The following is a 12,680-nucleotide window of genomic DNA, read 5'->3' on the forward strand; positions in this document are numbered from 1 at the left end:
TAATATTGTTTTATTATTTTATTGGATACCTTTTGATAAATATATTTTTCAATTGGTATTTGAAAGAAATTTTTTTAATTTCTTTTTATGTACTTCTATAACAATTTTGTATTTTTAATTTATGGTTCCTAAAAGAATCGGGAGGGTTATTATTATGGGTTTGCCTCTGCGTAATGGTAGGGCAAAAATCTTTACCCCCTTTTTTTCTTATGTAAAATGGTGGACTGGGGGTTAATATGGGCATTCCAGTCCTCTTTCCCTCACCCAACATGGTGGATTGAGAGGACAGCATGGAGCTCAGACCGAGGCTGTCCGTTTAAGAATTTGTATATAGGCGGTGCGTCAGAACGCCGTCCCGCATCCCGTGAACACGTCCGTTCGTGACGAAACGCGCGTAGGGAGATAGGCGTTCTGACGTCTCCGCGTTCTACGCCCAACCAGGAAGTGCGGGCGGCACACGAGTCCGGCCGGCTCGTTTTTATATGATCGTTTTTTCTTTACGCATGTGAGTGTAAATCTTTTAAACTTTACTTTATTAAACCAAGTGGTTTTACGCTATGCGAGTGTCTTTGATTTTTTATATGATCCACGATACCTTCGTTCCCGGACTGGAGGCTTCGTATTGGAGATAGAGACAGCGTGGTGTCAGCAATCTACGACACCTTCGTTTCTCGATTGGAGGCTTCATATTGGAGATGGAGATGGTGGGATGCCTGTGACGGTTCACCCAGAAACCTCTGTGCTGTTGCCTTACTGATCTCACTAACACTGGGATCTAAAGCTCTGGTAAGCGGCCCCTCTTCTCACTGGTGGAGGATTGTTTTGAAAAATTTTTTTGTTTTTATATACACGCATTTGTGGATATTTTTGCACCTTTATGTCAAGTTTGAAGAACCAATATTAATCTTGGGACTATATAAAAATATCTTTTTCATCACATATGAACTTTTTATGGTTTTTTGAATATTATTGTAGTTAATACTATTCGTTTAAATCTAGCACACATTATAACCCTTTTTTTGTGTCAATCTACATTAATTATTGTGGGGGTTTTCTTTGTAATATTCACATCAATGTCATTTTAGGTCTAGTATACACTTTATTCACTTTATGACGATACGTTAGTATTCATGTATACTATTCACTAATCACATTTTTCTGTCAATTTAATATTGTTTTTACGTCTATTGGTATAGGTTGATTAGGTTTTTTGGTGTTTGATTATTTTCTAGTTTCATTGTTTTTAGCGCAGCTCATTTTGTTCACCTATGAACTTAAAGTACCGGAGTCTTGAGGACAGGGGCTGTCCTCGTCCCGAGTGTGGAGGGGCACTGGAGACCATGGACCACTTTTTGGTTGAGTGTCCTTTCAACTTGGAGCTTCTGGGGGAGGTTGGGGATGCCATTGGCTATCCCCGTCTCCGGGCCCTTACCTATTTTGGCCCCTGGAAGACGTTACTTTTAACGAAACGGCGTAGGGAGGAGTGGCGTATTGACGTCACCGCGTTCCACGCTGAACCCGGAAGCGACGGGCAGCGTTTACGAAGCCGGCCGGCAAACTTGTTTGTAACACAGCGAATTGTTTTTTCAGCTTGATGTAAGTGCAACCTTTTATCTATTTTATTAAACTTAATAATTTACTACACTATGACGACCCTTTTTGTTTCTGTATGTGCCGGGCAATGAGTGGTGTGGCCGTAGGACCTTTCCAAACACCTGAACTGAGATTTATCTTCCTGGTGGTCCATGCGCAGAAGGAGTGTTTCTCTTTTGGCCATATCTGGTCTCTGTGATGGGACCAGTCTAGCTGGTAAGCGGCAGTAATATTGGTGGTAGAAATCTGTCTCTGCATCTTTGAGGACACCTTTTCTTTTACCGGTGTGGTGTGATACACGGTGGAGACTACAATCAAAAAGAATATATTCACTATACAACATAATCTTTTGGTGTAGATGGTGATATGGACTAACTTTTGAATATACACACACTTTGGATTATATTTTGCTTAAATATTGTTAGATATATTCTTCTATTTATTTTATTTATTTTTCACAAATATTTTTTGGATCATTTTCTAGCGCAGCTTTTTTTGAAAATTATTCTGAGAAGGTGTACGGCGACTTCAGGGTCCGGAGGGGTCATGAGTTATCGTCACTGTTTTTAGTTAGTACAGTTTGCCTTTATTACACCTGGCACGCACGGTGCTTAGTGTCCACTAGGGGCAAGTTCCTGCCCGTGCATGAGGTGGCGGGTGATATCTTTCCAGAATTGGTGAAGGTGAGGTATCTTGAAGGAGAAAGAACGGGCAGGGAAAGGTGTGCCAGATTGTGGAGAGGCTTTTCTTTCCTGCCACCTTGATGATCCTCCCCCTACTTTTTCCCTAGGTGGTTGGTCTGTCTGTCCTGTCCCTCGCGATTAGTTTTTTTGGGCAATCTAATTTTAAAAGCATGGTAGGCACTGATGGTTTTCGTTACGTTCCTGTCTATAAAGGGTGTGTAGTGTATATAGATAGGTTGTTATTGTAGATAAACTGTTCTAATCCGAGTGACTTTTCTTTTAAGCTGGTGAAAAAAGCATGTTTTCTTTTCTATTTTATTAAGTCTGTTTAAGTTGGTTTTCCTTTCTTCTTTTCAAGAAGAGTATTTATGTCTTTATTTTGTAAATGCAACTGACAGCAGTTTTTTTTTTTTTAAATAAAAACCTCCACCTATATAGCTAACAATCTTGCTCGTTTTAAATAGAGCTTGCAGTCAGTGGTAGGAGATTGTGCGTGCTGTCTGCGTGCTCTGAACCCAGTATATACCGCTATATCTATCTATATAGCTAGCTATCTTGCTCGTTTTAAATAGAGCTTGCAGTCAGTGGTAGGATATTGTGTGTGCTGTCTGCGTGCTCTGAAACCAGTATACACCGCTATATCCATCTATATAGCTCTTCTCTAATTGAGCCATCTGCCATCTGCAGGAGTTAGTGGATGTTGTGTGTGCCTCCAGCACAATATACACTACTCAATTGCTGGTTTTCCCAACTCCCTTCAGGCCATTACCATGTCTGGAAGGCCAGGAAGGAGAGGCAGACAGGCGCGAGCCGATAAAAGAGGGCAAGCAGGCTCTGTGTCTAGAGACAACAGTGCTGGTCGTGGACGCGGTGCATCGTCGTAATCAGCACGTGGCCATGGGACACGCTTGTCCTTCTTTTCGGCAGCTGAACATGTTGAGCCGCAACATGCCAATGACTTGGTAGAGTGGATGACCAAGCCCTCTTTATCCTCCTCATCCTCTCTCACCCAGGCTCAGGGTACTAGCAAAGCAGCTGCCAAAGCATCATCTTCCCTCCTCTCAATGTCAACATCAGTGACTCCTTCCGTAGACCCACCACGTTCTCCTGAGGAGTCTCACGAACTCTTTGAGCACAGTGTTGGGTACATGCTCCAGGAGGATGCCCAGTGTTTTGTAGGCTCTGATGATGATACTCAGCTAGAGGAAGGCAGTAGCGTGAATGCAGAGAGAGGGGATGCTCAAGAAGGACAGCAATGTGGCAGTCATGTTCCACAAGCTGCAGCATACTGCTAGGTTTGCTCCAGCGATGAAGAGGGAGGGGATGATGAGGGCACTGACTCCACGTGGGTGCCTGGTAGGAGAGAGGAGGAGGAGGAGGCGGCACATGTCCAACAGGGCAGGATGCCCTCCGGGGACCAGTTTAGGGGCAGCACACCGACTGAATCACACTGCAGAGCTCCGCCTCTACAGGGCGCTGCCTCTGTACATTATTCTAAAAGTTCTTTGGTGTGGGCCTTTTTTGAGACGAGTGCATCAGATCGCACCGCTGCTATTTGCAACATATGTCTCAAGCGTATCTCATGTGGCCAAAACATCAGCCGCTTGGGCACCACATGCTTGACCAGACATATGTTGACCTGCCATGCAGCTCGTTGGCAAGCATACCTCAAAGACCCACACCAAAGAACAAAGCGGACCTCTCCTTGCTCCTCATCAGCTGGGATCTCCAACCCCACTAGACCTTCAGTCCTCTCTGAAACCTGCTCTGAGAGGAATGAAGGTGTACTATTAGGTGTGTCACAGCCAAGTGCTTCCGGGCACTCTGCTAGCAGTACACCCACGTCCGATTATAGCAGGCAAATGTCCCTGCCCCAGCTGCTGGACCGGCGAAAGAAGTTCACTCCCAGCCATCCACATGCCCAGCAGTTGAATGCTAGCTTGGCTAAATTACTAGCACTTTAACTGCTGCCTTTTCAGTTGGTAGACTCGGCCCCCTTCCGTGAGTTTGTACAATGTGCGGTTCCTCAGTGGCAGGTCCCCAAACTCCACTTTTTCTCACTGAAGGCGATTCCGGCTCTCTACTGGCATGTGGAAGGCAATGTCCTTGCCTCTCTGGACAGGTGCATATTACCACTGACTCATGGTCCAGCAGGCATGGACAGGGACGTTACCTGTCTTTCACGGCCCATTGGGTGACTCTTCTGGCAGCTGGGAAGGATGCAGGACAAGGTGCAGTAGTGTTGGAGGTTGTTCCGCCACCACGCCTCCAAAATGCTACTTTTGGTTGTGACACACCTCTCTCCTCCACCCCCTCCTCTTCTTCTTCCTTCATGGCCTCTTCCAGTGCTCTGTCCTCAGAACCAGCGGTGCTCCGTAGGCGTTCCAGGGGCTACGCAAGTACGCAGGCAAAACAATGCCATGCCGTGCTTGCGCTGGTTTGTTTGAGGGACAGGAGCCACACTATGGCGGATGTTTTGTCAGCTCTGCAGGGGCAGGCCGAGAGGTGGTTGACGCCATGCCAGCTTATGCCAGGAATGGTGGTTTGCGACAATGGCACCAACCTCCTCTCCGCCCTCCGCGGGGACAACTGACCCATGTGCCCTGTGTGGCTCACGTCCTTAACCTGGTGGTTCAGCGGTTCTTGGGCAAGTACCCGGGCTTACAGGATGTCCTAAAGCAGGCCAGGAAAGTCTGTGTGCATTTCCGCTGATCATTTAATGCCTGTGCTCGGCTGGCTGAGCTCCAAAAGGAGTTGAACCTGCCCAAGAACCGCCTTATATGTGACATGCCCACCAGGTGGAACTCAACGTTGGCCATGCTGCAGTGGCTGCACACGCAGCAGAGGGCCATCAATGAGTACCTGTGCGACTACGGCACCAGGACAGGGTCAGGGGAGCTCGGTTTTTTCTCACCACGCCAGTGGGACATGATCAGGGATGCATGCACTGTCCTGTCACCGTTTGAGGAGGCCACAAGGATGGTGAGCAGTGACAGTGCATGCATCAGTGACATTGTACCTCTTGTCCACCTCTTGGAGCATACGCTGTGTGGAATAATGGACAGGGCACTTGAGGCAGAACAGAGGCAGGAAGAGAAGGACCTCCTTGCCTCTCAAGGCCCCCTTTATCCAGACAGTGTTCCTGCTGTGCCACCCATCACACAGGAAGAAGAGGAGGAGGAGGAGGAGGAGGAGGAGGAGGATGATTGTGTCAGCATGGAGGTGGAGGCTGGCACTCAGCATCAGCAGCAGCAGCAGTCTTGTAGGAATGATTTACAGTCCCAAGAAACCCGAGGACTTGTACGTGGCTGGGAGGAGGTAGCTGTGGATCATGTTGTCCTTAGTGACCCAGAGGACTCCGGACCGAATGCCTCAGCTAACCTACGCTGCATGGTCTCCCTGATCCTGCAAAGCCTGCGGAAGGATCCTCGTATTCTTCGGATCAAGGAGAGGGACCATTACTGGCTGGCCACTCTCCTTGATCCACGGTACAAGGGTAAGGTTGCCGACCTTATCTTCCCGTCGCAGAGGGAGCAGAGGATGAGACATCTCCGGGAGGCCTTGCAGAAAGGTCTGTGCAACGCGTTCCCAGAGACTGGGAGGTTACAAACTCCTGGTCCTGGACAACGTGTTGCTGAGGCATCGGTCAGAAGGAGTGGTGGAGAAGGTGGCCGTCTGACCGATGCTTTCAGACAATTTTTTAGTCCGCAGCCCCAAGGTATGATCGGTTCCAGCGTCTGATTTACATGGTGCAGGAATACCTAGGGGCAAGGTCAGACTTGGACACCTTTCCCACCGAAAATCCTCTGGCTTACTGGGTCTTGAGGATGGATCACTGGCCAGAGCTTGCACAGTATGCAATTGAGCTACTGACCTGTCCTGCATCCAGCGTTCTTTCGGAACGCACCTTCAGTGCTGCTGGTGGCTTTGTTACCGATCACAGGGTGCGCCTGTCCACCGAATCAGTTGATTGACTGACCTTCATCAAGATGAATCAGTCTTGGATCACCCACAGCTACTAAGCACCTGAAGCTGATGTAACCGAATAATTTTTTTTTAAATATCACATCCCTTCAAGACTGCCTTTGCTGATGCTGAGTGACTGTCCTGTTAAGTTGATTGTCTATCCTCTTCCTCCTCCGCTGATATGTTGGAAGAACATTTTTGGTTCTGGGTGATGCCATCAGCCCAATTTTTCTGCCCCTGTTTAACAGGGGCGTTTAATTACAATTTTTGATGCAATGCTTTGCAGCAGGGCTCATTCCTGCACTACAACTAGAGTATATGGGAAAGGTTGCAGTGTTGTGGCACCAGCACCAGCAGCCCAATTTTTCAGCCCCTGTTTAACAGGGGCATGTAATTACAATTCTTGATATTATATTTCACAGGAGGGCCCGTTCCTGTGTCCACCTAGAGTAACTGTGAGGACTTATAGTGTTGTGGCACCAGCACCACAATCACCAAATGTCAATTTTTCAACCACTGTTCAACAATGGCATGTAATTACAATTCTTGATATAATCGTTCACAACAGGGCGCTCCAGCGCCCACCAAGAGTCACTTTGAGGGCTTACGATGTTGTGGCAAAACCAACACCTTGTTCCACCATTTCTGCAGAGCATATAGGGCAGGCCCCTACTTTTAAACATCCAACTTACAAACATCTCCTACTTGCAAACGGAAGGACACAACAGCAAGTGAGATGAAAAAAGACGGACGGCAAAACAAATTATACAGGGGTGATAACCCTTCCCTATGTTTTCCAAAAAGCTTAAAAATAGTTTTTTTGACTGGAGCTACACTTTAAAAATGTACCAGTTGAAAATTACAAACAGATTCTACTTAACACAACAAACCTACACAGTCCCTGTCTTGTTTGCACCGCCTGTATACTGCTGTTCTGAGTATATAGGGCCTGGGGGCCACACGTATTTCCTTTTTTTAATATGGGTATGGGGTTCCCCTTAATATCCGTACAAGACCCAAAGGGGCTGGTAATGGGCAGGGAGGGCTACCCATGCCATTTTTCTCAATGATTTTCAACCATATTGCAGGAACCAGATACAACATTAAAACCGCAAGCAGTTTTAAATGACGTTATTTCCGTTAAATGTCATTTTGTGCAGGGACTGTTCTAAACACGGGAAACACGTGGCACTTCACAGGCATACTATAGACACTCCCCAGGCATGATATTTAAAGGAATATTTCACTTTTTTTTCACTTTAATTGTCATTAACCACTTCCTGACCAGCGCACGACGATGTACGTCGACAGAATGGCACAGGCAGGCTTATTGGCGTACATGTACGTCCAATCTTCAATGCCGCCCTGCCATCGGGAGCGCGCCACCGGCGGCGCGCTCCCGCGCTGGTCGGGACCCCCGTGAGTCCGGTTGCGGGACCCGCGGACTCGATCGCCGCGGGTATACCCACGATCGTCTCACGAGACGGCTGAATGGAGGAAATGCCGTGTAAACAGCATTTCTCCATTCTGCCTAGCAACTAGTGACGCTGATCTCTGCTCCATGTGATTGGAGCAGAGATCAGTGTTCACTACATGAAAGCCCAACCCCCCCACAGTTAGTAACACACCCCTAGGAACACTTAACCCCTACACTGCCACCCACTGGTTAACCCTTTCACTGCCAGTGTCATTTACACAGGAATCACTGCATTTATATAGCAGTGATTACTGTATAAATGACAATGGTCCCAAAAATGTGTCAAAAATGTCCGTTGGGTCCCCCACAATGTCGCAGTCACAATAAAAATCGCTGATTGCCGCCATTACTAGTAAAAAAATAATAATAAAAAATTATTAATAAAAATGCTATAAAACTATCCCTATTTTGTAAACGCTATAACTTTTGCGCAACCAATCAATAATCGCTTATTGCGATTTTTTTTTACCAAAAATATGTAGAAGAATATGTATCAGCCTAAACTGAGGGAAAAAAATGTTTTTTTATATATTTTTGGGGGATATTTATTATAACAAAAAGTAAAAAAATGTGTTTTTTTCAAAATTGTCGCTCTATTTTTGTTTATAGCGCAAAAAATAAAAAACGCAGGGGTGATCAAATACCACCAAAAGAAAGCTCTATTTGTGGTAAAAAAGGACGTCAATTTTGTTTGGGAGCCACGTCGCACGATCGCGCAATTGTCAGTTAAAGTGACGCAGTGCCAAATCGCAAAAAGTGGTCTGGTCTTTGACCAGCAAAATGGTCCTGTCTGAAAGTGGTTAAAATCAGTGCTCCCGCCATAATGGAAATTTTTGAAAACATTTTAGGCATTGACCCATGTCCCCTGGGGCAGGAGCCAGGTCCCCAAACCCTTTTTAGGACAGTATCTTGCATATTAGCCATTAAAATTAGCACTTTTCATTTCGAACGTTCGAGTCCCATAGACTTCAATGGGGTTCTAACGTTCGTACGAATTTGGGGTCCGTTCGAAAGTTCTAGTGCGAACCGAACCGGGGGGTGTTCGGTCATCCCTAGTGGAGAGCATGGGGGGATGGCAGAGAGCATGGGGGGGTGGCAGAGAGCATGGGAGGGAGGTGGAGACTATGGGGGATGGTAGAGAGCACGGGGGGGTGGCAGAGAGCACGGGGGGTGGCAGAGAGCACGGGGGTAGAGAGCATGGGGGGTGACAGAGAGCATGGGGGGATGGAAAAGAGCATGGGGGGAGGCGGAGAGCATGGGGGGGTGGCAGAGAGCATGGGTGCGGTGGAGAGTCCATGGGAAGCAGCAGAGAGAAGCAGGATAGGAGGAGAGGTGGGGGCGGCTGCATATAGAAGAATAATTCTCTCCATCCTCCTCCTGCAGTCTCTGAATGCTTCTCCTCTACCTCTCGCAGGCATTCAGCTACTGCAGGAGGAAGATGGAGAGAATTATTCTTCTATATGCAGCCGCCCCCACCGCTCCTCCTATGCAGTTTACAGGGGGGCTGAACTCACGGTTTTTGGGGCACTTCCGAAGGTGTCTGCTCTGGCTCCTCCCAGCACTGATGGCTGACCTATACGGGCGGACGCGCAGCCGCTCAGAGGCCGCCGAAGGAGTCTCTTCTAGCTCCCCCCCCCTGGCACCAGTGGCTGAGCTTAACTGGCAGCCGGGCGGCCAAGGAGAGGCTGGATGAGCTCACAAGGACATGCAGCCTGGCGGCCGCGGCCCACCGTGCAAGTGCCCGGTTTGCCCTATGGCCAATCCGGGCCTGGATACACAGCAGTTGAAATGTGCAAGTGCTAGGTGCAAGAATGAGTATACTGATCAAGTTTTTATTTTTATTTTTGGACTATAAACCTCTTTTTTTGGCATACTAAATATTGTCTTTCTAGGCAAATAAGGCCGGGTACACACGGGCGGACTGTATGGCGTACTTAGTCCGTCATACAATCCGACGGACAGTCCGTCATACTTTCGACTGAACGGACTTGACCACACACGGATGCACAAACAGTCCGTCGAAAGCTTGCGCGATGACGTGTACAGCACATACGACGGGACTATAAATAGGAAGTCCAATACACAGCAAAGCACCCTTCCGCCGTGTAAATCCTTTCTGGGCATGCGCCATTCTTAGTCCGTCGAACTAGCCTACTGACGAGCGGATTGTCCGCTGAAACCAAAGTACGACGGACAGAATTTCGAAAAATCCGAAATACTTAGTACGCCAGACTGCACGCTGAAAAAGTCCGCTGAAGCCCACACACGAGCGGACTGTCCGCTGAAATGTGTTTCGACGGACTAAGTACGCCATACAGTCCGCCCGTGTGTACGCGGCATTAGGCAACCCAGCTACCTGGCATCAAGGGATTGCATGAATTAGAACAAAAAAAAAAAACACAAAAAACAAGGGAAAAAGGCGATATTACAAGATCTGATGAGAAAACGAAAACTAAAGACCATACTAGAAGAAGAAGAAAGAAGTAATTATTACAGGGTAGCCCAGGAGAGATACAAATGGGGGAACAAACCAGGGAAATATGTCGCAAATATAGTAAGAAAAAAGAAGACAATACATTTTATCGCCAAGATCAAAAATGAAAAGGGGGAAATAGTTAACAAAACCTCAGATTGCAGCAGCATTCCATCGTTACTATAGTGAACTATATACAATAAGAAAAGAAGAGTCGGTTCATGAATGGGAAACCAGAAGAAGGAAGATTCAAAACTACTTGAAAGAAGCAAAGCTAAATTCAAAGGGAGCAATTATTTGAACTTGAAAAAAAAAAAATATAACGGAACAAGAGATAAAACAAGCATTAAAAGAAACTCCATCTGGAAAAAGCCCAGGACCAGACAGCTACACAATAAAATATTATAAGCAATTCCAAGAATCCCTGACCCCCAGAATGTATGAATATTTCAACAATCTGGGAGAAAAAGAGAAGACTAGGATAGAATCCCTATTGGCATATATCACGATAATCCCAAAAGAGGGGAAGGATAAAACTAATTGTTATAGTTATAGACCTATTGCTCTTTTAAATACGGATATCAAAATCTATGCTAAGATCCTGGCCACTAGATTACAATTTTTTATACCACACTGGGAAAATCCTGATTCGTCCGGGTTTGTACCCGGAAGAGAAGAAAGAGATCATAGTTTAAACACAATTCTTATGTTAAGTAAGCAAAAGAGGAATGGGTCCCCAGTGCTACTCCTATCCTTAGATGTGGAAAAAGCATTTGATAGGGTAGACTGGGGATTCATAATGGAAACACTTAGTTACTTGGGAATAGGACCAAGATATATGCAATGGATCAAGAACTTGTATAATGGGCCATCTGTGATGGTTAGAATAAATGAAATAGAATGAAATGGATAGAGATGAGAAACTGTACACGACAGAGTTGCCCGTTCTCGCCCCTCCTATACATCCTATCAATGGAACCATTGTTGGCAACCCTAAGAAACAACAAGGGTATAGGAGGGGTGAGAGTGGGAGAAAAGATCCATAAGATAACGGCATACGCAGATGATGTGCTGATGTATCCGACAAGCCCAGAGGTGACTTTACCAAATATCTTGAAATATCTTGAAAGAGGTAACAAAATACGGGGAACTATCAAACTTTAAAATAAATCCCGTGTAAACAGAAATCTTAAATATAAACGTAGAGGAAGAGGAGGCACGCAAGTTTCAAAAAACATTGCCATTTACATGGGTAAAGGAAGAACTAAAATACCTAGGAATAAAAATAACCCCTACCGTAGAAAAATTATATGCGGCGAACTACATCCACTGATCAATTAAATCAAAACGGACTTGACAAAGATAGGCCATAGAACATTGACATGGATAGGCAGAATAAATTGGTATAAAATGGTAATTTTACCAAAAATAATATATATACTACAATCGATTTCCAATAGGGGTACCGCAGAGCTTCTTTCGGATCATAAAAAAAAATCTATGTCTGGCAGAATAAGAAGTCGAGAATAAAAAATGCACTAATCACAAGGACAAGGTTAAATGGAGGACTGGTAACACCTAACGTAAAGAGGTATTATAAAGCTATAATACTGACACGGTTGATAGAATGGACGACGGCGAACACTGAGAAAAAATGGGTTGAGATTGAAAGCACATTAAGTGATTGCACATTGCATAATAACATTTGGGTACCACAAAAATATAGGTCACTAGGATAAGACACACATGTTATAACCAAAAATGTGTTTAAAATGTGTTTAAAGTCTGGGATACAATAAATCGATAAGAGAATTGGGATCACAACTCCCCTTTAATGGTACTCTCAGGGACCAAATTTTTTAACACCTGGTAACTAAAACCTTGCAACTGAAGGATGTAGTGGTGAAGGGTAAAGTAAAAACAAGACACAAAATAGAAAATGACACTGGATGGAGAATAAATGACTGCAATTATTTGCAATTAGCACATTTTGTAAAATCACTCACACAGCCAATAAGAGGAGAAGGAGAAAAGAGGCCTTTGGAAAAGCTCTGCTATACCCAAAATTCAGTAAGGAAAGGAATATCTAAAATATATAAAATACTTACTGAAATAGAGGGCCAAGGAAGACTGGCATATATAGATCAGTGGGAAAAAGAACTGAACTCAAAAATAGATGATGAACAAGCGAATAAGGTCAGTATACGATGGTCCCTGGGATATAAATTCCATTGAGATGAACTATAAACTATTAGCCAGATGGTACTTGACGCCGGTAAGAATGAATCGATACCAACCAGAGAGCTCACCATTATGCTGGAGAAAATGTAATCAAAAGGCAATGGTGGAAGTGCCCGAAGATAGAAGAGTACTGGCGAGAGGTACTGCTTACTATAAATGAGTTAACAAAGGAAAGTATAGAATATAAAACACAGACATGCCTGTTTCAAGATTTCAAAGCTTCGAAGAAGGAGATTGGGAAAACAAT

The sequence above is a fragment of the Lithobates pipiens genome, unplaced genomic scaffold (genome assembly GCF_037356315.1).
Source record: "Lithobates pipiens isolate NorthernLeopardFrog02 unplaced genomic scaffold, aLitPip1_a1.2 Scaffold_30, whole genome shotgun sequence".
In the NCBI taxonomy this organism is placed as follows: domain Eukaryota; kingdom Metazoa; phylum Chordata; class Amphibia; order Anura; family Ranidae; genus Lithobates; species Lithobates pipiens.